The sequence below is a fragment of the Leopardus geoffroyi genome, chromosome C2 (genome assembly GCF_018350155.1).
Source record: "Leopardus geoffroyi isolate Oge1 chromosome C2, O.geoffroyi_Oge1_pat1.0, whole genome shotgun sequence".
In the NCBI taxonomy this organism is placed as follows: domain Eukaryota; kingdom Metazoa; phylum Chordata; class Mammalia; order Carnivora; family Felidae; genus Leopardus; species Leopardus geoffroyi.
Genome location: NC_059333.1, coordinates 29,735,507 through 29,762,759, shown reverse-complemented (window position 1 = coordinate 29,762,759; position 27,253 = coordinate 29,735,507). Strand labels below are relative to the sequence as shown.

Below are 27,253 nucleotides of genomic sequence, written 5' to 3'. Positions count from 1 at the left end.
AAAATGGAGAGATAAATACTAAAACTGCATTTGGATAACTGATCCATATAAGGTCAACTTTTATTTTGAAATCTTCCCTAAAGTCAGTCTATCCAGTTATTAGAGACTTGCAAGAAATTGTCCAAAATAAGATAAGCCTTAGGGTGCATGAATGGCACAGTCCGCTAAGCATCCAACTCTTGATCTGGGCTCAGGTCAAGATCTCAACGTTTGTAAGTTCTAGCCCCACATTGGGCTCCTCGCTGACAGTGTGGAGCCTACTTAAGATTTTGTCTCTCCCTCTCTCTGCCCCTCCCCTGCTCTCTCTTGTTCTCTCTCTTAAAATCAATAAATAGGGGCGCCTGGGTGGCGCAGTCGGTTAAGCGTCCGACTTCAGCCAGGTCAGGATCTCGCGGTCCGTGAGTTCGAGCCCCGCGTCGGGCTCTGGGCTGATGGCTCAGAGCCTGGAGCCTGTTTCCGATTCTGTGTCTCCCTCTCTCTCTGCCCCTCCCCCGTTCATGCTCTGTCTCTCTCTGTCCCAAAAATAAATAAACGTTGAAAAAAAAATTAAAAATCAATAAATAAACTTAAACACACACACACACACACACAAAAACAAAATAAGGTAAGCTTATGATGGTCACCCTACCCAGACACACACACACACACATACACACACACACACACATACACACACACACAAATACACGTGCGTTATATACACTTACATATATCCACATCCATGTATCTATATAGAGATATACAAATAAATGCATATATATGCATATTAAAATATAGTTATATTTTCTATATGTGTTAGCTGTAATAACATTAATATTTAGATGCTATTGGAAAAGAATGTGAAAATTTTTTTTGCACTTTTTTTCGGTTAGCCCATAGTTTACCGGATACCCTGTGGCATCATCTTCATCTCCAAGGCATTGGGTAGGAATGGGATAGTGGCTTACAGGGAGGAAGAGGTTATAAGGGTAGCAGCTCAATCAGTAAACCTATAAAAGGAGGATTAGTGGCATTCACATTTTCTCCAAAATAAATCAGCAGATTTCTCTCTTAATTTTCAAACCCCTTACCTCTCTTCCCCTTTCTCCCCCCAAAATGCCTGATGACAGCCAGATCATCAACACAGAACTATTTCTGCTTCTGACACGTACATGTGTCTCCTCGTTCAGATCTATCATCTCAGAATGACAGGCTCCAGATGCTTTCTAACTTTTACTTAGGGGGAAATCTTTCAAAATAAATGCCAGGACAAACTTGTATTTTTGTCTGTTATTTTTATTGACTTCTCAAAACCTCTGTCCCCGTGTCTACTGACTTGACAAGATGAGATGAAGCTTAGTAGTTTCAAAGAGAAGCTGAAGATACTTATTTGGGGGCAAACCTATTAAAATCCTGTTTGAGGAACAACAATTTCCACAAGTTAATTGCTACCATAACAATATCCAATACAACAAGTTAGAAATGTACTTGTGTTTTTCTAGTTCATTAGAATGCAAAACTGCAATTATTCACGGTATCTATAAGGTTATGGGTTTTGTGACAGAAATACTAGAATCTATCCCATAGTATAAATGAAGAACTTTTAGAACTTGATCTTTGGATAAGTCTCAAGTCAACTGCAATGTTTTTCTTCAGTTTTGAGGCTCAATTCTGTTTGATTTCAATTCCTACTTTCTTCACCCAATAACTCTTGCTCTGTGGCAGATTTTATTAAACCATAAAAATTTAACTTTATCATTAATTAGAATGGAGAGCCTGACAATATTACATTTTACTCTTTACCTCTTAATGATGACTAAGATAAGCTATGCTTTGATGCAGCAATCTCTGTACCAACAAATTACTGTACAAAACTAGGTGACTGAGTGATAATCATTAGAATCCAATGAGCAATTAGAATCCAATTGCTACAAATTATAACTTTAAATCTGAAAGAATATGAAATGATTTTTGGTCTTATTATGTATTTACTCTTTCCTGTGGTTGGGGGTATGGAATATTCATCCCAAGAAAGTGGTCTTAGCTTTTACTTATGTAACTATTAATGCACTTATATGTGACAATAGATATAATCCTATAAAAATAAAATTTTTTAGGGTGCCTTCGTGGCTCAGTTGGTTAAGCGACCAACTCTTGATATCAGCTCAGGTCATGATGTTGCAATTTTGGGATCAAGCACTGTGTCAGCCTCCATGCTTGGCATGCTTGGGATGGAAACTGCTTGGGATTCTCTCTCCCTATCTCTCTGTCCTCCCCCACTCATATGCACACATGCATGTTCTCTCTCTCTCTCTTTCAAAATAAATAAATAATCTTTGAAATAAAATAAAATAAAATATATCTCAAATATTCATTATTTGACTGATGGTTATTTGTTTATAGGGTAAGAACCATCATTCTATATACCAAGAATATTGTTTATTTATTACTGAGCAGCAATCCAAGGGAAGTTCAAGGACAATTGCTTGAGGGCTTTGTAATCCTCTCACATTCTCCCTAAACACTATCACCATCCCTTATCCATCCCCTGCTTCTTTTGTTTCATATGGCTGGCTCTTTATTTCTACTCCTTATCAACCGATATATGGGTAGATATTAATTTAAGCATAATATAGACAGTAATCACATTAAGGGTATAAAACTGTCTTGCTTCCTTTGTATCAATTTTTGTCATCCAGAGTGGAACCTCCAACTTTATGGAACAACTTCTTTAATTTCCTCAACCAACCCTTACTTTCATGCTGGCTCTTTTTATTACAAACATACACACACGCACACGTGCACATGCACATACACTTACACACACACACACACACACACACACACACACACACACACACACTCATCTTCATGCAAACTTCCTTTCTATATGCTTTGTCTTCTGAGACATTCTGTTCTCTCATTCCTGGGTCCTCACTCTGCATTTTCTGCTTAATTCATAGATTATAAAAGTATTAAGTTAGATATTTCCTCTGGATGCCTTTATCAACTTTCTAAATCCTGGATTAATTTTCCCTTTTCTGCATTTGCTAAGGACCCAGAATGGGATTTTTGACATAGAAGTATTTCAGTCAATTGCCAAAAATACAATACTGCATTTCTGTTTGTTGTTATGTCTCTCACCAGACTGGAACTTCTCTAAGCGTGTAGGCAATGTCCTCTAACTGCACCCTAGCATCAGGGGCGATACTCAGCACTTAACATGTGCTTAACAGATAGTGTTAAATAAGTGAACAAATGAATGTCTACTGATTTGGACTGTACATACTGGTGCTGTCTAACATGGTAGCCATGAGCCATGTGTATTATTGAATACTGAAACTGTGACTAGTCCAAAATGAGAGGTACTGAAAGTAAAATACACACTAGATTTTGAAATCTTAGTATGAAAAAAGGTAAATATCTGATTAATAATTTTATATGGATTACATGTTTAAATAACATTTAAAAATTCTTATTTATTTATTTTGAGAGAGATAGAGAGAATGCTGAAGGGTCAGAGACAGAGGCAGAGAGAGAATCCCAAGCAGCCTTTGCACTGTCAGCGCAGAGCCCGACGTGGGGCTCAATCCCACGACCTGTGAGATTGTGACTGGATCCGAAGTAAAAGTTTGATGCTCAACATACTGTACCACCCAGGAGCCCTTCAATAACTTTTTTTTTTTTGATATATTGGATTAAATAAAATATATCATCAAATTTAATTTTACATGTTCTTATTGCTTTAATAGGGCTACTTGAAATTTTTAAATTAAGAGTATGGCTCACATTCATGGCTCCTGGTGTATTTCTACTGGCTAGCACTGGTATAAATCACACAGACTCCAGACACAAGAACATAATCATCCCATTATTATAGACTTCTAGTCATTCAGTGTCAGGTAAGGCATTGTCCCATCGCCAGTAAGATTAAAACCCAGTCATATTTTAAATTGTATCAGTCAGTCTTCCTTAATTTAAGTACTTTGATTACTCGACACTGTTGCCTTTAATTACAATTGGATTATTGCAATGATACTAACAATCTATATAAAGGAGTTTTAAACATATTAAGATTACAACATTTCCAATGGGGGGACATTCAGGATATGTTCTTATCTTAGAGTTTAGAGTTCAAAACAAAAAATGACTCGGCACCAGCATGATCTGATAGGAAATTCAGCATGAATGGGAATGTTCTATATCTGTGCTATTCAATGGTAGCCACTAACCACATGCGTATGGCTGAGCACGTGAAATATGGTTAGCATCACTGACAAAATTAATTCTCAATTAATTTAGATAGCCTCCTGTAGCCAATACCTATTGCATTGGACATTGCACCTCCAGACAGAAAGTTAATTTCTGCCCTATCGCTAGCAATATTAAGTTTCAAGTAAATTTATCTTGAATACCATATTGAGATTATTTCTATCTCGTCTAAGTCATGAGTGAGTAAAATGTAAACATAAAATGGTCCAAACACTTTAGAAAGACTGTGTGTATTGGGTTTTTAAGAAGTTTTTTTTGTTCTGAAACAAAGACATGTATATTTACATTAACAGCAAGATCTCCTTATAATGTTAATTATCTGATATCAGCATCCCTTCATGTTGTTAAATTATACATGTTTGATTTTTAATTAAGATGAGAATATCCATAAAAAACAACTAAAAAGTATTCCTCCCAAGTTTTTGTGTATTTGTTTGTTTTTCCACTTTATAAGCACACTGCTTTTGAAACTCTGTGAGTGATTGATTCCAGATAACCTAAACCTCTGGAAGCCATTTACAGGAGGGCTTTATTGGGTAAAAACAATTTCTGGTTTGAGAATATGCAAAAGGAGTTGCGTATTTAAAATTCTAAACCTCATTCTTCCAATTTGTCTCCTGCAAAATGTCCAGAAAATAGGTCTTTAAAGAACAAGGTGTAATTAACATTCAACTTTATGTGCTTTAATTACGAGCTAATATCTGATTGAGCAGATAACATTTCCGCCTGTGGTTTTCACCCAGGGAATCACAGAATCTGGGAGCTGGCAGAGTTCTTGTCCAAATTTTTAATTTTGTAGCTTAGAAATAATAGTCACAGAATAAAATGACAATGAAAGTCATAGATACGTAGCAGATATGGAGACTAATCTGATTTTTAGGAACTGGTAGAATAGCTATTGTCCTCTCAAATGTCATTTCATTTGAAAAGCATCTATGTAACATATCTGTGTTCAAAAATATCCCACATCTGTTAGGCCATAATAGAAAGGAAGGACACTTAATTTTTCCTGAGCATTTACTCTGGAGTGGACAGCATGCTCCATATTTCCATGATCTGTCACTTCATGTCATCCTTATATCACCTGTAGGGGGCAGGTGAAGAAATAAAGTCTCTCATCATAGAGGAAATTTGTTCCTGGTAAACAAAACAAAACAAAACAAAACAAAACAAAACAAAACAAAACCTGATGGGTGTGTATTGGAGGTGGGGGAGGCAAGAATCATGTCCACATTATTCTAATCATGAAGTCTATGCCTTTACTTCCATATCACATTGATTCTTCTAAAAAACTCAGATATTTTATTTTTTAATTTTTATTCATTTATTTTTAATGTTTATTTATCTTTGAGAGACAAAGAGAGAGAGAGAGAGATTGAGAGAGACCAAGCACAAGCAGGGGAGGGGCAGAGAGAGAGGGAGACACAGAATCTAAAGCAGACTCCAGGCTCTGAGCCGTTAGCACAGAGCCGAAGCAGGGCTTGAACCGATGAACCACAAGGTCATGACCTGAGGTGAATTCGGACAGTCAACTGATTCAGCCACCCAGGCACCTCAGCAACTATATTTTATAATGTTGTCTGATTCAGAAGAGCAGAAAAGTTTAAGCCAACATGACTTTTTGGAAATATGTTTAGAAAACTTTTGTTACCTAATTAACAACAGTTCATTTATTTCTTTTAGGACTTAATACTTCTTGTCCCTATTAAAATATGATGGTTTTAAAACAAAATTAATTTAATTTAGATCTCTTAATAGTCATGCTACCAAACAAATTCATATATTTTTTTTTTGTTCTTCACTTTAAATTTGTATAAATGTTCTCTATGGAGCCTAATAACTTTGTTGATTGAGCTTTGTAGTTGTCAAATAATGTTTCTGGTGTTATAGGTAGACTGTCCTAAAAAAAAAAAAAAAGACTATGAATTTAGTTTCAAAGAAATTGTGCATGGGGAACACAAAAACATGGTACTTAAATAACTTGACGTTCTGATCATTTTTTTGGTGAACATAAAATGACTAGAAACAATCAATGGTCATGAGGTACTTATAAAATAGATTAAGGACTGGAAATGTGTTTCTACATTTTTTCACATAACAAATCACATAATAGTAAGTTAGTGGTTAGAAGTAAAGTTTCTGAATTGAGACTGATCTGCCCTTGAATTCTGGCTCGATCACTTATTTGAATTATAACTGTAGACATGCAAAATCTCATTTTACTCACCTGAAAAATGGTAGTAGTATTTGAATTCACCTCATATTAATGTAAGTGTAATACTTAGCATGGGAAATCTCATATGGTACTTGCTCAATTAGTACAATTATTGTTGTTACATGTATTATTGTGCAATTAAAATGCAGTAAGTTAGGGCAGTTATTTATTATATTAAGTAACTACTCAGTCACATATAAAAAGAGAAGGGTATATGTTACAACTGTTTTCTAAATTCCAATGACACAAGTCTTTGTGTGTATATATATTTATATGTATTATATAAAATATAATATTTAATATTACTATTATGTTTCCTGAACGCATGTGAGCTAACTAGACAAAATAGTACCTTTCCTGATAATATATCTAAATAATACTGATATGTTTCTTTAAACATAGGTTGCTTGTTCCAGGACAGATTGAGTAATAACTTTTAGTTCACGGCAAATAATCTACTAAAACCACAACATATTTTACAGACAAATCTACAACATATAGTCAAGTTTCTTCAAAAAGTCATAATTGTGGGGGCGCCTGGGTGGCGCAGTCGGTTAAGCGTCCGACTTCAGCCAGGTCACGATCTCGCGGTCTGGGAGTTCGAGCCCCGCGTCAGGCTCTGGGCTGATGGCTCAGAGCCTGGAGCCTGTTTCCGATTCTGTGTCTCCCTCTCTCTCTGCCCCTCCCCCGTTCATGCTCTGTCTCTCTCTGTCCCAAAAATAAATAAACGTTGAAAAAAAAATTAAAAAAAAAGTCATAATTGTGAAAGTATAACAAATATTTCTCTTAATTTTAGATCTGCTTTTGAAAACTCTTTTATATCTATTACCAAGGTAAAGTCCAAGAAAAACTTACCTATGCATATCACTGCTAAAAATACAAGTAAAATGAGTTATTACTGTGAGGCAGTGTCTCCTTGATTCTAAGCACAGTAACCTGAAAAAACACATGATCTGTAACTGTTGCTACCTTGTTGATATTGAGTCCCACCGTAAGGGTTACACTCTAAATAGCAGAGAGCTCGAATAGTTATTTATGTGATTTCTTTTATGTTGAGTTTCAAAACAGAACAAAATTTTTAAAAATTGCTTGGTTTTAATAACCTCTGGTGGTCCATGACTTTACCTCTTCTTGCTTCACATTTATTATATGGGCTACTGAGCTGAGGTAAAGAGATGGTCATACCAAAGCATAAAAAATTAAGAGGTTATGCCAGGGATTCATAGGTTTGATAAGTGCTCAGGACACATTTTAACCTGAAAATCTCTGTCCCTGAGAGTCAACATTCTCCTCAGGCTTTAGAGCAAATACCTTACATTCATCTTTTATGTTGAAAAAATTATATTTATACAGCTTTGTAGATTTTTAAAAATAAAGCTCAACACAATTATTAGAATATGGATGCATGGAGCACATTTTAATTTTAAATGACAAGTATCAGAAAAAGAGACAACTGGAATGGCAGCATTAAAAAAAACAAAAAAATTCCGGATAGGTTTTTGTCTCTCTGGAGACAAAGTGACAAGTTAGTCACTTCAGAAATATTTTAAGAGCCAATATTTATTGAGGCTGATTTTTATCATTAAATGCAAACACTATGTAGTTCATCTCAGTGTAATAAAGGGTTTGTGTGTAATGGTGGGGTTGGGGGAAAAGAGAGAGAGAGAGAGAGAGAGAGAGAGAGAGAGACAGAGAGGAAGAGAAATGACAGAGAAAAAGGACAAGGGGCAAGAGGGAGAAAGCGTGCTGTGTGTGTGCTGTCCCCTGTGCTAAGAAGCTGATGTATTTTAATGGACGCTTATATGTACAGATCCATAGGCTTACTGAACAAATTATAAAGAGGAGATTGGAGGTCCTGCCCATATTAGGCAATATAAATCCATCTATTTACTGATTTCACTGATTAGGCTGTCTAATTTCTGTAGTGACAGGTAATTATTTATTCACTTACATTTACTAGATACTTTGGCTTTAAACATGTGCAATCTGCAATGGGAGGCTAGATCCCTACTAGAAAGAAGGATATTACTTTCAGGAATCACATGCTTTCCCTGGTTGATTGTCTCTCAAGCATTTTTCTTTCCTCTTAGTACCTAAGCGCTTATTTGCCATATGCAATAGCACTCACAAAGGAGCCATGCTTACACAATCATAATACATAATACATACAATACAAATTCATAAAAATACATAAGTTAGTAAATTACATCTTGTTTTAGGTAACAATTCTTAGAGTCAAAGAACACAATTTAAAAAGTACTATATCGTCATATTCAGGGTTTTTTTGTTGTTGTTTTTTGCACTCAAATAATTGGTTCATTTCTGTATTGATATAAACATAAGTAAGCTTGTTTTATTATTTTTATTTTTTTTTAATTATGAAATTTATTGTCAAATTGGTTTCCATACAACACCCAGTGCTCATCCCAACAGGTGCCTTCCTCAATGCCCATCACGCACCCTCCCCTCCCTCCCAACTCCCATCAACCCTCAGTTTGTTCTCAGTTTTTAGAAGTCTCTTATGTTTTGGTTCCCTCCCTCTCTAACATTTTTTTTTCTTCCCCTCCCCCATGGTCTTCTGTTAAGTTTCTCAGGATCCACATAGGAGTGAAAACATAGGGAATCTGCCCTTCTCTATATGACTTGTTTTAAATAATTAGTCTGATAAGCTATCTACCAGTAGCAGTGGCTATTCAAGATGCTAATAATAAAGAAAGCATTCTATCTATGTACATAAGTAGAAAAATCCACTGCATGTTTTAAAGTACATCCTGGAGTCAACATAATAAAAACCACTTTAAGCAGGTAGAGGAGTTGCTACTATCTGTATTCCACTATTAATGAAACCAAGGCTCTTGGCTATAAAGACAACTGATTGGCTAAGGTCTCCAAGCTTTCAAGCATCACATCTCATAGTAGAATCCACATTTCTGTACTCTATGTTGGCTATTTTTTTTTATTATTCCACAATAACTATAAACTAGTAATGAAATTAATGCTATTTTTCTTCCTCTTCCCTCCCTCTGTCCTTCCTCCTTACTTCCTTCCATATTCTTAAAGAATATATCCAGCATCACATATTCATTATTTATTTTACTTTTTTTTTAATTTTAGAGAGAGACAGAGAGAGCAGGGGGAGGAGCAGAGTGGGAGAGAGAGAGAGAGAATCAGAAGCCCGCTCCATGTTCACCACGCAGCCCAATATAGGGCTCAATCCCACAACCCTGGGATCATAACCTGAGCCAAAATCGAGTCAGATGCTCAACTGACGGAGTCACTCAGGCTCACAAACTTATTTATTCAACATTTATTATGTGTCAGCTAGTACAAAAAATGCTCAGGTAACATGCCGAAGAAAGTGTAAACCTAAGCTGTGTCCAATACTATCAGTAGAAAATCTTAAAAATAAACTGGGGGAGGGGGATAAAGAAGTCATCATCTAGGATAATGGTCTCAGTCACAGTGTGATGCCACCTCATTACATCACATATTGTGAGCTCATGTTCTCGCAACTAGAGTGCGGGAAAATATACCATGTTGTAGGACATAATTTATCTTTGTTGCAGCATATAAACAGAGGTTATCTATGGAAATGTGTCATAGTTCTGAGCAGTGTATATTATATCTGTGGTAATGAAAAAAAATTATGAGAATCACAGTTTTAGACAGAAGAGAAACGTGTGTTTAAAAGGTTGGGTTGTCCTGCATCTTCCCTTCAGCAGCCAACAGAAGTGAGGCACTTATATGCCACTAAGGTTCCCTGGAACCACTACTTCAATGTTTATACAAGTGAAGTGGAAATGACCTTTGAGAAATCACCTGGATGTATCCAGACTTCAATACATACTATTCTTAAACTCTTTCAGCAATTTGACAGTCACTTCCATTTTTTTAATGACATCTAAAGAAAGGGATTGTGTAAATTCCAATAGTAGCCTTTTCCACTTGTAGTACAAAGAATTTCTTGCAACATCCTTATTACTATCTTTAATCATCTAACTTCACCCAGACTCCGATTTCTTTCCTTTTAATCGCAGTGTGAATAGAGAATAGAAGATCAATCACTCTCAATAGAAGCTCCAATTTGAACAATTGTAGTTAGGTTAATATTCTATGTCAATTTTCCAATATGGAAAGACCTACAGGTTGGTGTTGATTTTCACATTTTGAATACAGGCAACACTAAATAGATCTTACCTCTGCATGAAAACTTGGAAACATTGGACTTTCCAAATATGTAAGAAAACTGCAAGCATTGGTTTTTAGGACATTTGAAAGACAAGTGCCTTGTTACTTGAGTGGATTCATTAATCATTTATTTATTTAGTTACTTTTTTTTCCATTCAATCATAACTCATTGAGTGTATGTATGTGCTAGAAAAAGTACTATGTATTAGTGATAACAAAAGGTAAACAAGCCATGACCATTCCTTCAAAAGTGTATGGTCAGGGCACCTGAGTGGCTCAGTCAGTTTAGTATCCAACTCTTAATTTTGACTGAGGTCATGATCTCATGGTATATGAGCTCAAGCCCCACATCTGGCTCTGTGCTCTCAATCCTTGCATGGGATTCCTTGTCTCCCTCTCTCTCTGCCCCTCCCTCACTCACTATCTCTCTATCTCAAAATAAACAAATGAACATTAAAAAAAAAAAGCACAGACTACTGGGAGACTTTAGTTTACACAGGCTTGTGTTAGATCTTTCAGAAGGGACAAGTAACCCATGAAGTGTGTGGCATCGAATCAAGGGCAGAAAGAGTTTCAACAAGCGAGAAGTCAATGTTGTAAAGCTTCATTTTGAAAATAGGATAAAAAGTGTTTCAATGTTTCTGTGAAGTAATTAATGTTAAAACAAATTTCTGATTTGAATTCCTACCAACAGATGACTGACAGGTTAACACTATAGCCTGTGGGAGTAAGAGTCTAAGTAGAGCTGTGTAAAACTCTTTATATGTGTGTATATTTCAATACATTATTCCCTTTCACTTTTTTTATTTGCCATGAAGATTCAGGGTTGCATGTTACCTTATCAGTAAATAAACTGAATAACCAGAACTTGTGGTATTTATGCTTTTAAAAAATTGTTACATTGAATGGAGAATGAAATTATAATAAGTAATATTAGTTTGGAATATGGACTGAATTAAGTTCTCCTCAAATTCAGATGTTGAAGCTTTAACTTCTAATGTGACTGTATTTGGAGACAGGATCTTTAAGGAAGTAATTAAGGTAAAATGAGACTCTAAGGGTAAGACCTTAACCCAACAGGACGGGTGATCTTATAAAAGGAAGAAGAGACAGAAGACCACGTGAGGACACAAGAGGGTAGCTATCTGCACTCCAGGAAGAGAAGTCTTACCAGAAATCAACCCTGATGGCACTTTGACCTTGGATTTCCAGCCTCCAATAGAGAGACAGCCTGTGAGAAAATAGCCATCTGTTGTTTAAGCTACACAGTCAGTGGCATTTTGTTATTGTGGCCTGAGGTGACTAATAAACTTTGTTTAAAAAAAAAAAATTGTTCAGGGCACCTGGGTGGCTCAGTCAGTTGAGTGCCTGACTTTGGCTCAGGTCATGGCCTCACAGTCCGTGGGTTCAAGCCCCACATGGAGCTTTGCATTGACAGGGCAGAGCCTGCTTCAGATTCTCTGTCTCCCTCTCTCTCTCTCTGCCCCTCCCGAGCTGGCACTCTCCCTCTCTCACAAAGATAAACAAGTAAACATTAAAAAAAAAAAAAATTCCAACAAGTAGCTGATAGCATTTTCTTAATGGTAATTGGTAAAACGTGTTAGGCCCCAGATGGATTTCAAGTCATGTGTTTAGAATTTTAGGAGTATAATCTCATCCAATCCTCAGGACAGTCTGAGAAGATTAGGTACTTCTGTCAGGCCATTTTATAGATGTGACTCACGGAGAGAAAGACTTGCCAAAGGTTAGCTAACCAGTGAGTAAGCTTTTGTTCTTACAGTAGAGTCCAGAGTGACCATTATTAATACAGCTTTCATTTTTGCATCTAGCACATATTAGCTTGAACAATAAGAATCATTAAAATATTTTAATGTTATATTGTAGTTCCATATTTATCTTATTATACAAGCAAACAAAAATACTGATCAAATGTGCTTTAACAAAAATGGGATTTCATAAAAGTAAATTTATGAACTACATCACTTGCTACAACTCCATATTTGGAAAGAAACATGAAACATATTATAACAGAAAAAGGACAAAGGCTATTATAACTATATTTCATTTTCTTATAAAACTTATAAATGTAAATATTACATTTAATGTTAGCATAACCAAATTGCAAAAACTTGGTTACTACTGAAAAGGCCAATTACATGAACCTGACACTAAAATTTAAAATCTACACCATTTCAAAATAGACTTCCTAGTGATTAAAAAAATATATATCCACGAACATGAAGACTTGAAATGTAATAAGGACCCAAATGAGTTAGTGATGGCTGTCATAAAAATCTGGCAGGGCATTCTATTTACAATTTGTAATAAAACTGTCACACACTGAATTTATAAAATCATTTATCTTAGAAAAATAAATCTATTTGCCAAGGGCAAGTTAATAACCTCTACAGTTCATTTGAATATATGGACAAAGAGATAGTTTGACTAATAGAGCATTATAAGAAGTATGTCAGGAAATGTACAGGATGCTGTGACAATGGATACATCACCCAAAAACATGCTACCTGTGAATGAAATAGCAGGGATACTTTCTATATTATCTGAAATACAAATCGATATTGTTAACCATCAATGTAAAAAACATGCACACAGAGAAAATTGTGTTCATGTGTCCCATTTTTGGAAACAATTAAAAATATTTCAATTTAAGTACCAAAAGAATGTGGATTTTTTAAATCTCCAATTGAATGCACAACTATTCCCTAAGGATTAGAAGTTGTTTATTTGTTTGAGAAATGAAAGGGAAGGTAGTATTATTTATTGCATGGCATTTTACAGGTACTCAGAAATATAAACCTATGCGGTGTTTAATAAACTGTTCCTTGAAATTTCAGATAAGCTTAATGGAAGCATGGAAGACAGCAGTCATACATTGTTTAAAATAACTAGAGGGATGGTACAAGAATCCCACAAGCTCCAGCTGTCATAATGAGCTTAGGCCAGACACTTAGCCTTTTCGTGCTCTTTAGAATGTTCATGAGGATCTTCTGTGTTACTCTGCGTGTCCCTTGAAAATGCAAATATAATCTGCAGTGTAGAATTTTAAGAACACTTAGATGTGTGTATTTTCTCCAAATTTAATGCTGTATAAAGAGAGAGGACATGCACGTTATAAAACCTCATTTATCTAGTGCAGGGTCAGCAAACTTTTGCTTACAGGACTCAACATTACCATTGTAATGTGAGAGCAGTTATAATAGACTGTGCATCAATGACTGGGTGTGAGCCTGTTCCAAGAAAACTCTTATTTACAAAAATGGACAGGGGGCCTGAATTGGTCAATGGGCCATAATTTGACAAGCATTTACATTTTAAAAAAAGCATTTAAATAAAAAAGTTTTGAGGAGCCTAAGTGGTTGACTTCGGGTTCTTGATTTCAGCTCAAGTCGTGATCCCAGGGTCTCGGGATTGAGCCCTGTGTCAAGCTTCACTAGGTGTGGAGGCTGCTTAAGACTCCTCCCCTCTCTCTCTCTCTCTTTCTCTCTCTCTTTCTCTCTCTCCCTCTCCCTACTCCTGCTTTCTCTATTTTCTCTTAAAAATTCCTTTAAACATATACTTTGAAAACAATCGATATCCTACATTTTATATTTGGTTTTCTTATTAGAAAAAAAAAGTACTCTTATCGAGATGCACATTTACCTTTACTTTTGATCATTACATGAACTTACATACCATTTATAAGGCTTTTTGTTTATCTTCGTAAGTGATAAGACAGAAAATTACACCGGTTAAAGCATTTGAACAGCAAACATTCCACTCATTATAGTAAAAAGTATTGTTATTATTATTATTATTATTATTATTATTATTATTATTATTAATGCAGGTAACACTTCATTTGGTACTTCCTGGTTCAAATTCTAGCTCTGGCCCTTCTTTGTAGGGTTAACTTTGGGCTCTATGTCTTCATTTTCTTTTCTTATGATGGGACTCATGGTCATATTGCCTCACAAGATTGTGTAAAGCTTCAGTGAGCTAGTGGATATATAACACTTTGCAGATGCTGAAAACATGGAGAGTATACAATTGAGAGTAGCCATTGTTATTATCATTAGATTTATTAAAATTATCACATATCCCAGACCTTGGAATAAGTTAGGTATAGTTGAAGGAAGGGAACAAATAAATATATAAAATATAAAATATTCCATGGTACAACAGAAATAAGCATTTTGTCACAGGTTGATATTTAAAGGTTAAATGGACACGAAGTAGATCAATCACAGAAGACTGAGGAAACCTAAATGAAGATGATGAGTTTTGTACAAGATCCTGAAGGAGGACATAGTTTTCACTGGTAGAATGTTGGTGTTAAGGACCGACTAAGAAGGCTGTCATTCAGCAAAAGGCCCTAAAGCAGAGAAAGTGCCCAGGGACCGACTTGACTCCAGACCTCAACCTTGAGTGAGACGTGATCCAGGGTAGCATCAGCAAGAGAATTCATATGTAAGGCCGTAATTGCTCGCTAGAAAATACAACATTTTGAAAACTTTTTCCTTTATTTAGATACTTGTCTAGTATTTCATCCCATGGTGGCATTTGCTCCCCTAGAATAAAGAAATATATGAAAGGAACCTGCCTAGGGAGGAAGAAAGTACATAGAGACGACATTAAAGTACCATTTTGTAGGACAAGTATATACGAACAAATGAGGTGAGAGTTCTAGATTTTAAACCTACAGATCAGAGCTCTTATGAAAAGGAGGAACCAGTGAATGAATCTTGAAGCACTGAGAAGGCTAGAGAGAGGACTAGAAAGAGGCAAGAACATTAAAGTCTATTCCAGGTCTGATCCTCACTTGCCGTACAACCTCAGGCTAGTAGCACACCCTCAGTAGGTGTTGGTTTTCACCTCTGAAAGTGATGATAATAGATATTTCTACCATGATGAATCTGCAACTATTTCATTCAGTCATGACAAGAGGACAAAGCAGAAGAGAGCTTGGAATGAAGACTCTATCTCCATTTCATAGGAAAGGGAGCTCAAAAAACAAATTTAATTCTTGGATTATTTTTTAAAAACATGGGGCATGCATTTTAATTGAGTCACGTTACATTCTGTAGGCAAGGAGATATACTAGAAAGTCAGAATTAGAATCATGGGGAGAGGTAAATGGATAAAGCTGCAAAAAATATATATTGTATTACAGGAAGATAGAAAACCAGCAGGAAAAAAGCAAATGAAGAGATAACATAAAGATTTAAAAGATACTGTTTTGTAATACTAATTTGGAATATGACCAAAGCTAGTATTTCTTTCTTTTTTTAATAAATGTTTATTTATTTTTGAGAGAGAGAGAAAGAGAGAGAGAGAGAAAGAGAGAGAGAGAAAGCAGGCCTGAGTGGGGGAGGGGCAGAGAGAGAGGGAGACAGAGGATCTGACAGAGCCTCGTGCTGACAGCAAAGAGCCTGACGCTGGGCTCAAACTCACAAACCTGAAAAGCATGACCTGAGTCGAAGTCAGATGCTGAACTGACTGAGCCACCAAGGTGCCCCCAGTATTTAATTCTTTCTAATTTACAGGGTTCTTTACCATGAATTATCCCATTTCATCATCACATTAAACCTGCAAAGCAATACTTATCACATGAAATTTTTTACTATTCGCTCAAATTCATGGAAAAAAGATCTCTGGGATCCCAACCTGGTAGCCTTCCTCAAAGGTGATCAGCAAGCACTGAAGCTAAGAAATATTATGCTGTGATTGAGCCCTACTTGTTGATGATTTCTGCAGCAGTGCGAATGAAGCTAACTTTGGGGAGAAAAAGTAAGTTTGCTGTTGCAGTTATATGGTAATCAAGAGATCAATGTTTAAACGGAGCTAGGAATGTGGAGCTGCAAGGTTGATAAATATAAGGTTCAGGAGATTTCTTGGACCCTGGTTGGGACCTAGGGCATGTCAAGTTTGACATGCAGAGATTTAGCTTGTGAAATGGAACCCTGCTGCTGTTGATGTTAACTCTGAGTTAGCTACCAACCTTTAACAGTCAAGAGATTTTACACAAAAGTTTGAACTTTCAACTTTCAAAATTTTCAGATCTGGCACCAATTTGCTGGGAGCAGGCAGTAGCTGTGCCCTACCAAGTACAATGGATCTCTAGTTTGTCCAAAGTTCTAACTACTTCCTATTGCTTCTTTTCCTTAAAATAACAACACTCTATAGAGCCTAGAGTTAACAATACTGTGCTATACTTAATTTTTTTTTCTAAGAGTGTAGATCTTATGCTAAGTGTTCTTATTTAAAAATAAGAAGTAAAGAGATCAGGAGAACACTTTTGGAGGTAAAGTATAATATTTACAGCATAAATTGTAGTGACAGTTTCACATATACACCCATTTCCAGACTCATCAAGTTGTATACATTAAATACGTAAAGCTTTTTGTGTGTCAATCATACCAGCTGTTCCTTAATGTTGACCTACTTCATACATCTCTATTACTTTTCTAACCCTTGGGGGTTTCTGGGTTTGCAAGATTGGTTTAGAGTTGAGATTCTTGAAAAACATAAGTTTTCTTTTACCCTTTGTCTGTCCTGAGTTTTCTAAAGCATTACAGGTGGGGGAAGATTAGGAAAGCAATATCCTGGGGCACTGGGTGACTCGGTTAAGCATCGATGTTGGCACAAGTCATGATCTCAACAGTTTGTGAGTTTGAACCCCGGGTCAGGGTCTGCGCTGATAGCTTGGAGCCTGGAGTCTGCTTCAGATTATGTGTCTCCCTCTCTCTCTGCCCCTCCCCTGCCCATGCTCTGTGTCTCCCTCTCTCTCTCTTCTCTCTGTCTCTCTGAAAAATAAATAAACATTAAAAAATTAAAAAAAAAAGAAAAGCAACATCCCGCATTAGGGGCAACCCCAAATTTATAAACAGAGAAAGTTTACAGAGAGGAAAAGGGCAATCATAAAAAAACAAACAAAACGAAACAAAACAGTGTTCTCTACCAAAGCCAGACAGTCAACTATGTCGAAGTCAGTAAAAACAACTTTTCCATTCTATGTCCTTTGAAAAAGTAGTGAGTTCACTAACATTAAAAAAAACTTTTATATATAAACCTTTAACCATTATCTCACAGTAAATCACTTATTCAATGAGCTGAAGTCAAAAAAAAAAAAAAACAGCCAGGAAAATTAAAAAAAAAAAGTTCATTTATTTATTTTGAGAGAGAGAGAGATAGAGAGCCAGTAGGGGAGGGGCAAAGAGAGCTGGAGAGAATCCCAAGCAGTCTTTCTGCATCAGCACAGAGCTCAACGCAGAGCTCAATCCCAGGAACCATGAGATCATGACCTGAGCTAAAATCAAGAATTGGTTGCTTAACCAACGGAGCCAGGTGCTCTAAGGTAGGTACTTTTATTCAAGTCATGATATGTTCATATTGTTTAATACAGACTAAATTATAACATTTAAAAAGCATTAAATATTTTGATCTTAACTTTTAAATTGAGTAGCCCAGTTTACTGTAGTATAAAGCACAATAAAATATATCTAGGGGTGGTAGATGCAAAGTTACTCCATTTGCCACAGCTCTGATAATTAATACTAGACAAAGATTCTCTTCCATGTGACACACTTCCAAATGTGATGATAGGCATGTGCTGCATAAAGCCAACTGAATACAAACAATGTCTAAGATTACCTTGCATTTCAAAGGGCCATAAGTATATATTTCCTCCAATAATAGTAGAGTGGATCCAAAAGGAAGCCACCTTTTCTATAAATATATATTTTAGCTATTTATTATTATTTTTTAAAAAATTAATTACAAATTCCAGCATAATTAAGTTACAGTGTTACATTAATTTCAGGTGTATAATACAGTGATCTATAAAATATTTTTGTATTCTTTTCTTTACCAGTTCTATAATGGTCTTTCCCAACTGTTACCTGCTACGTTCATAAAACATAAATTATACAGTATTCCAGTAAACACATCAAAAAAAGTTATTGTATGTTTATTTTTGAGAGAGGGAGAAAGAGAGAGACAGAGAAAGCATAAGCAGGGGAGGGGCAAAGAGAAAAAGAGAAGGAGACACAGAATCTGAAGCAGGTTCCAGGCTCTGAGTAGCTCAAACTCATGAACCATGAGAACATGACCTGAACTGAAGTCAGATACTTAATTGACTGAGCCACCCACGTGCCCCAGGAGCCACATTTTTAACTAGAATATGTCAATTTAACCATACATGAAAAACACATTCTAATATATACAACCAACCAAATAGATACATATAATACTTTTCTATGAGGTAAGAACTAATTTAACATATTAATTTTAATAAGGCATCATTATTTATATTTTAATTAATATTTCAACCCTTCTTTATATATTAAAGTTAAATTGCTATAAGTGACCATGTGTTGGGTTATACAATGAAATGATAAAATAATATAATAAATCCAAATTTTGAACATAACTTCAAAATCTACAAGCAAGTATAACTCAGGAATAACTGTATATGTTATGATCTGATGAAAATAGGAATTTACACCAACCTTAAAATTATATAAGAGATCTGAAAGATGCCTCAGGGCTCTGCAGGTAAATGAGGTCAAGGAGGGGTATCTGAGCTTTAAACAGAATAGCCACAAAAATAAATAAATAAACAAATAAACAGGATCGCTACCATTACTTCAAAGAGAATAGCTCTCTATAACAAAATTCACAGGAAACATTAATTTGTAAACGTAAACGTAAAAAGATTATTGTGGTTAAAAGTGTGAGCATAATTAAACTTGAACCCAAACTCGTTTTTGAAGTTTTCATTTAAAATCCAGTTAGCATACAGTGTAATATTAGTTTCATGTGTACAATTTAGTGATTCAACACTTCCATACAACACCCAACACCTGGTGCTCATCACAAGTGCCTTTTTTTTTTTTTTTTAGGTAGGCTTCATGCTTAACACAGAGCCTAACACAAGACCTGAACTGAAATCAAGAGTTGGACGCTTAAGCAACTAAGTCACCCAGGCGCCCCAACAAGTGAGTTTCTTAATCCCCTATTTTACCCATCTCCCCACCCACCTCCCCACCTCCCCTCTGGTAACCATCAGTTTGTACCCTACAGTTAAGAGTCTGTTTCTCAGTTTGCCTCTCTCTTTCTCTCTCTCTTTCTCTCTCTTTTCTATGCTCATTTGTTTTGTTTCTTAAATTCTGCATGAGTGAAGTTATATGGTATTTGTCTTTCTGTAACTGAATCATTTGGATTACATAACACTCTCTAGCTCCATCCACATAGTTGCAAATGACAAGATTTCATTCTTTTTTTATGGCTGAATAATATTCCACTATGTATGGCGTGCCTGGGTGGTTGAGTCAGTTAAGCGACTGACTTCAGCTCAGGTCATGATCTCATGGTTTGTGAGTTTGAGTCCCGCATCAGGTTCTGCACTGAAAGTGCAGGCCCTGCCTGGGATTCTCTCTCTTTCTCTCTCCCTACCTCCCTCTCTCTCACAATAAATAATAAACTTAAAAAAACATATTCCATTGCATATATACCACATTTTCTTTATCCATTCATCAGTTGATGGACACTTGGGCTGTTTCCATAGGTTGGCTATTGTGTAGATAATGTTGCTATTAGCACTGGGGTGCATACATACTTTTGAATTGTTTTTTTTTTTTTTTATTTCAGATAAATACTTGGTAGTAAAATTGCTGCATGGTAGGATAGTTTTATTTTAACTTTTTGAGGAACCTCTATCCTGTTTTTCAGAGTGGCTACACTGATTTGCATTCCCACCAAAAGTGCAGAGGGTTCCCTACATCCTCACCAACACCTGTTCTTTCTTGTGATGTTGATTTTAGCCATTCTGACAGGTGTGAGATTATATCTCATTATAGTTTTGATTTACATTTCCCTGATGATCAGTAACACTGAGCATCTTTGAATGAGTCTGTTGGCCATCTGTATGTCTTCTTTGGAAAAATGTCTATTCATGTCTTCTGCCCATTTTTTCATTGGATTATTCTTTTTTTAGATGTTGAGTTTTAGAAGTTATTTATAGATTTTGGGTACTAACTCTTTACCAGATATGTTATTTGCAAATATCTTCTTCCATTCCATAGGTTATCTTTTAGTTTTTTTTTTTTTGATTATTTCCTTTGCTGTGCAGAAGAAGCATTTTATTTTGTAGAGTCCCAATACTTTATTTTTGCTTTTGTTTCCCTTGCCTCAGGAGACATATCTAGAGAGAAGTTTCTATGGCTGATTATCAGAGAAGTTACTGTCTATGTTCTCTTCTAGGATTTTTATTGTTTCAGGTCTCACATTTAGCTCTTTAATCCACTTTGAATTTATTTTTTGTGCATAGTGTAAGTAAGTGGCCCAGTTTCAATTTTTTGCGTGTTGCTGTCTAGTTTTCCAAACACCATTGTTGAAGAGACTGTCTTTTTCCCACAGGGTATTCTTTCCTGCTTTGTCAAAGATTAGTTGAGCATAGAATTGTGGGTTTCCCTTTATTGTTGATAAGAAATCAGACTGAAAATGGAATTAAATCTCAAGATCAAGAATTATTTAGCTGCTCTTTCCAGATTCCCATTTCAGTAACTTTCCTAGTATAATCCATTGCAAAATTAGTCTCAATGTCCTACATCCTTTTTTGTATTCATGCTCACTGTTTCCTTATATCCTATCATAAGAAAAACTGTGACAAAAAATATGAAGTAGAAAAGAATTACTAGGACTTCTTCCTAGTGTTCCCTCCAGGTTTATCTCTGCTGTGCACTGCTTTTGAGCTATTTTATAACTTTGTAAGTTATATGATACTAATAGAAATGCAAATTGTATCTGGAGGATACACACTTGACTACTGTTCTGTGGATATTGACCAGCTTTGCATCTGTCTGTAAATTCATTTCAGCATTCTTATGTGGTCCTTTGAAATTTCCTTTGAACAAAATGTGCCTTTTTACTGGCTCCTTCATCCATTAATACATTAAATAAAAGTTGTGATATGTGCCTTTCGTACTTGCAGGAATCATGAATTTATCTTTTTTTTTTTTAATTTTTTAACATTTATTTACTTTTGAGAGACATAGAGACACAGAATATGAGCAAGGGAGGGGCAGAGAGAGAGGGAGACACAGAATTTGAGGCAGGCTCTAGGCTCTGAACTGTCAGCACAGAGCCCAACACAGGGCTCAAACCCACAAACAGCGAGATCATGACCTGAGCTGAAGTTGGATTTTTAACTGAGCCACCCAGGCACCCCTGAATTTATCTTTTAAAATAAATGTGCTTTGAAACCATTCTTTCTTCCATGTAATCCATTCGGCCTCCACCCTCCCCTCTCAACTGGAATTACTATTAAAATAGTTCTAATTTTCTCCTAGTAATCAAAACAAAGGCCTGTTCCCAATTTTCCAGTTTGAACCCTCGGGATTCTGATATTCTCAGCAATCATTCTAGAGTCTCTTTATTGTTCTGACCTCTAGAACATCATTCTTTCCTGTTTTCTCTTCTACTTCATGGTCATTAATTTCTCAAATAGCATCAGCCTTGTATGATTTGTAGAAATTGGAGGTTATGTTCACTCTTTGGATTTATTAAACAACCTGCATATATCCTCCCCTCTCCCAGGTCATGTAAATTTCACTCATCAGTATTGGTGTTCCACATGTACTTATCCTTGGCCCTCATCAAGACCACCACAGCTATATTCTGCAGAGAAATTCTTATTTATGGTTTGAACTACATACAGAAAACTGACAAATAAGCTTTCTAACTCTGAGCTTTTCCAGGATCCCAAAGTAATGTGATCATGTATGTCCATCATTAAGGATCCCTATTGCCCACCATTGCCTAGAAGATTGTCAAGAACTGTGAAATATCTTACTCTTCCTGCAAGCAAAGATGTTAGACAGAGATGCATGGATGTTGGCAAAAGACACAAGAATGCTTCGTCAGAAACAAAGGATTTTATTACTCATTGCTTAGCAGGCAGCATGAGCTTTGTATTCATATGGATTCTCCTTCTTCCCCAAATTCCATGGGAAGAAACATGGCTGTAGGCCCAAGTTGTTATGCACACAGTGCATCACTGCTAAGGAACTTCAAGCTTATCTAAGGCTGAGAGCCAAACATTCGTCTGAGAAAGAGATACTGTCTTTATTCATTGAACAATAAACAAATTGTTTAGTTTCAGCAGAGAGACACTATTGCTAACTTCTAAGGTTGTTCACTATCTGGAAAATAACCCAGAGCAAAAGTCATCAGTACCTCTGCTTATAAGAAGTCCAGAAATATGAGAAACCTATGTAGAGTTGACTGTCAAACAAATGAAGCCAAAAAATCCTCAAATAAGCAATTGTGAGCCTGCAGAAACTGGTCCTCACCTTATTTCTTTAGCACTGTGTCTGTCTCAGAGCATGAAGTGAATAAACTTCACACATCATACATAAGAGACTAAGTGTAGAGAACTAAATAAATGATTAATGACTATCACACTGGTGAAGATGTAGAGATGAGAATTAATTCATTATAGTTTCTGATCCATGTTGTTTTAGTTAGATTTTATAGCACACTCTCCCTGCTATTTTTCCTGAAAGGAGGAGATATTTCACAAAGAAAACTAACATCACCAGAAAACAAAAGACAATGAGATTAGTGTACCCTGCATAAGAATACAATCATAACTATTCAACTTTCCAAAAATAGTGTTTAACCTTAGTCAACAGAAGGTTAATGTGCCTGAAATGTTGCCCCAGCCCCCTTAACTGGATGATGATCATTAGGAAGAAAAGTTGGAAATGTGATGATTCTCCTTTCCAAAAAAAAAAGTATTAGTCATCATTTAAATTCCAAGCCTACATTATGCCTTACATCCAATTAAAGTTAGGGATTTATTAGTAGAAAACAGTAAGGAAGAAAGAGATAAAAGTAGGTCACTCAGATTAAGTAGAAATGCATAGAAAAATGACTTTTAAAGATGTATCCATTGATATCTGGAAAAAATCTGTGATGAGGAAGACATAGTCAAACAGAAAAGCTAAAGTAAGCTCCACTCTTTGGGAAAATATCAGATTTTTTTTTACAAGGAGATAAAGCAAAGGTCAAAGAGCAGAGCAAAATCAATACAATAATAGAACAATGAAAGGAATATATACAAATAATACCCTGAGTAATCACAGAACGCTATATCTCACATTTGTAGTTTTTAATGAAACGTTTTCTTTATTTAAGAGAACTTGTATAACATATTTTGTTAGTTGAAAGCCTAAATTACTTTTGGTTCTTAGAGTAGATTTATATTGAAATTGATTTTAAAAATTGTAAGAATATAATATTGCTTTGATTTTTAAAATCAAAACTTTCTTAAAACAGTTGCCTTTTAATAAGAAGTGGAATAAAAATGTATTGCTTTTTGAGGATTAGTGATAATAACAATAAAGAACCTAAAATAAACATTAATGTTAACATAAAATATCAAATATACAGCTTAAAGTATATTAAAATTGATCCAAATCAAAACCATGCTAATATACTACAAAGTTACTTACCATAAATCATAGGAACTTCTATTCTGAAGAAAAAAGAAGGTAAGTGTTTCACTTGCATAAGAAGCTTAAGAAAAAAGAATAAGAAACACTTTTTATTAAAGTTGTATTCTAAGATTAAAAGGAAAAAATAAGGGGCCCCTGGGTTGCTCTGTCTGTTGAGCAGCCAACTTCAGCTCAGGTCATTATTTCAAGGTTCGTGGATTCGAGCTCTGCTTCAAGTTCTGCACTGACAGTGAGGAGCCTGCTTGGGATTCTCTACCCCTCCCTGTCTCTCTGCCCCTCCCCCATTCATGCTCTTTCTCTCAAAAATAAATAAGCATTAAAAAAAAAGGAAAGTGTCCAGTTTTAAGTCTATCAAGTCCACCAGATCAACAGATGATGAGAAAAATATAGAAAATGTGCCTTTCCAGAAAAATCTTATCAGGGTTAATAAACAATAAAATATGCCAAGAGTTGAGATTTGAGAAAACATTTTTCTTTGTTTTCCAATGATACAGGCATAAATTTAAAAGGTTTTTTGAACACATTTTAAAAATCTCTCCCACATCTCAGAAATGTTTATTTTATAAGATCTTCTATTGTTTCATTTTATTGCCATTGATCTGAACCTAAATGTCAACAATGTGGAAAATGATTAACTCTATTATTCCAGGAAGTTGCTTTTAATTGCATCCAGATTTACTATACAATAATAAATACCTTATTAATCAGAAAAGAGTTAAATAGTAATCTCTGTGATTTTTACTTGAACACGTCAATATAAATCTATAAACCTGGGGCACATGGGTGGCCAGTTGTTTAAGCTTCCAACTCTTGATTTAGGCTCTGGTCATGATCTCATGGTTTGTGGGTTTGAGCCCAGGGCTGACAGCACAGAGCCTGCTTGGGATTCTCTCTTTCCCTCTCTCTCTGGCCCTCCTCTGCTCACATTCTCTCTTTCACTGTCTTCTCTCAAAATAAATAAACTTAAAAAAATAAATCTATGAATCTTTTCTCGCTTTTATATCTTTTTTTTTTTTTCAACGTTTATTTATTTTTGGGACAGAGAGAGACAGAGCATGAACGGGGGAGGGGCAGAGAGAGAGGGAGACACAGAATCGGAAACAGGCTCCAGGCTCTGAGCCATCAGCCCAGAGCCTGACGCAGGACTCGAACTCCCGGACCGCGAGATCGTGACCTGGCTGAAGTCCGACGCTTAACCGACTGCGCCACCCAGGCGCCCCTCGCTTTTATATCTTTAAGCCAACATCTTCTTTGGCCTTTAAGAATTCAAACTTTTTTTTTTGTTTGTTTGTTTTTTGATATCACAAAATACTGGCTGCAGAGAAATCTTTTAAATTCATAAATTCAGAATCAATGGTTAGAACTTAAATTTTTCAGCCCTTCTCAGTTTTATAGCCCAGTCCCTGAAAATTAGGTTTTATAGAAGGAACTCATCCCAAGAGGGTCTTGGTAGAGAACAGGCGAGTAACTGTCATCCATCATGAGTAATCTCACGATGGACTAATGTGTAATTCAATGAGAATACTAAGAAAAATTTTATGTCATTTTCAGACCTTTGTGAATTTTCACAGACTATGCTTTCAATCTTTTCCAGATATGGCTGGAACCCTAGAAGATTTTATATAAATAGTAGCTGGTAATCTTATGTGTTCTCATGTCTGCAAACACTACTAACTTTTACTGATGACTCTAACCTCTATATCACCAGGTAAAGATTCTCCTTCTAGCTCTAGGCCAGTTTATTTATTTAATAATTTAAGTGCATAATGAATAGCTCCTGTAGGCACCAAAGATTTTCCTCACATTTTTCCTCTCCTCGTCTTTTTATCCAACTAATTGGCATCATTACCGTTTGTCCAAATTGTCAACTTAAAACTTTCTATCTCTGGTGCTCTAATAGCTCACCAATTACCAAACCCTGCCTATTCTATTAATTGAAATATTTATTGATATAATTGCAGATTCACATGTAGTTGTAAGAAATAATAAGAAGAGATCCTAGGTATATTTTACTCAGTTACTCCCAACAGTCACAATTTGCATAAACAAGGTATAATATCACAAAAGGGATATTGACTGACATTGATTCAATTCACAGATCTTATTCATGTTTTCTCAGTTTTTATTGTTGCTGTTCTCTCTCTCTCTCTCTCTCTCTCTCTCTCTCTCTCTCTGTGTGTGTGTGTGTGTGTGTGTGTGTGTGTGTGTGTATTTAGGTCTGTACAATTTTATCACATGGGTTCATGTATTTACTTCCAAAGTAAAGATATGAAATAGTTACATCACCACTAAGATCCTGCCAAGATTTTTGCTATTTTTTTTAATTCTTGATTTCTCTTCTTTTTCTTTCCTTTCCAACCACTCATCTCCTGTATTGAAATAGCCTTCTTGCAGGCACTTCTGACTCTAGACTTCCAGTTCTTCCAGTGTATCTTTTGCAATGTATTTATAACATGCAAATCTGATTATGTCACTGGTCTAGGCAACTACCAAGGAAGGCAATTCCCTAAGTCTCTGAGTTATTCCTAATTTACACACTGGAAAAATTCTGCATATTACTAAAATATAAAATTTGAACCAAGAGTTACTGGTATAGCTTGTTAGTTCTAGAAAGAAGAAATCAAGTAATTTTTGCTGCCTGTCCTCTTAATACAATATTCAGGACAATCCAGAGTCTTACTATGGATTTGGTGGCCCCCATAGTCTCTCAGCTGAAAAATTCTGTAAGAAATTGATAGGAACTATATGCCAACTTTATTTTTATAGTTAGAAATATTGATCCAAATGGCCTATCAGCTCTTGCTTTTCAGATTTATATTACTCTAGTCACAGCATGGCAACTAAGGAAAAAAAGCCAATGAGATAGATTTCCAAAAGTAAAATTACTGCTACTAAAGATGAATTTCTTGAAACTGCTCTTAAAATTACCAATTTATTTTGCAGACAGCTATAGACTGCTATTAATGATTTATATATTGACTACTATAACATATCACATTACTTTGGAAAGTATGCTGCTTTGCTATAAATAATTTGTCTTATGGTTTCTAGAAATTTGTTGACTCCTCTCCATTTTTCTTCT

General features: G+C 35.6%; 1 protein-coding gene across 1 annotated transcript in view; it reads right to left on the bottom strand.

The window, feature by feature from the left end:
* Positions 1–27,253, bottom strand: part of ROBO2 (roundabout guidance receptor 2) — a 1,707,596-nt gene that overhangs the window by 1,342,013 nt on the left and 338,330 nt on the right. The gene's annotated exons all lie outside the window — the stretch shown is intronic.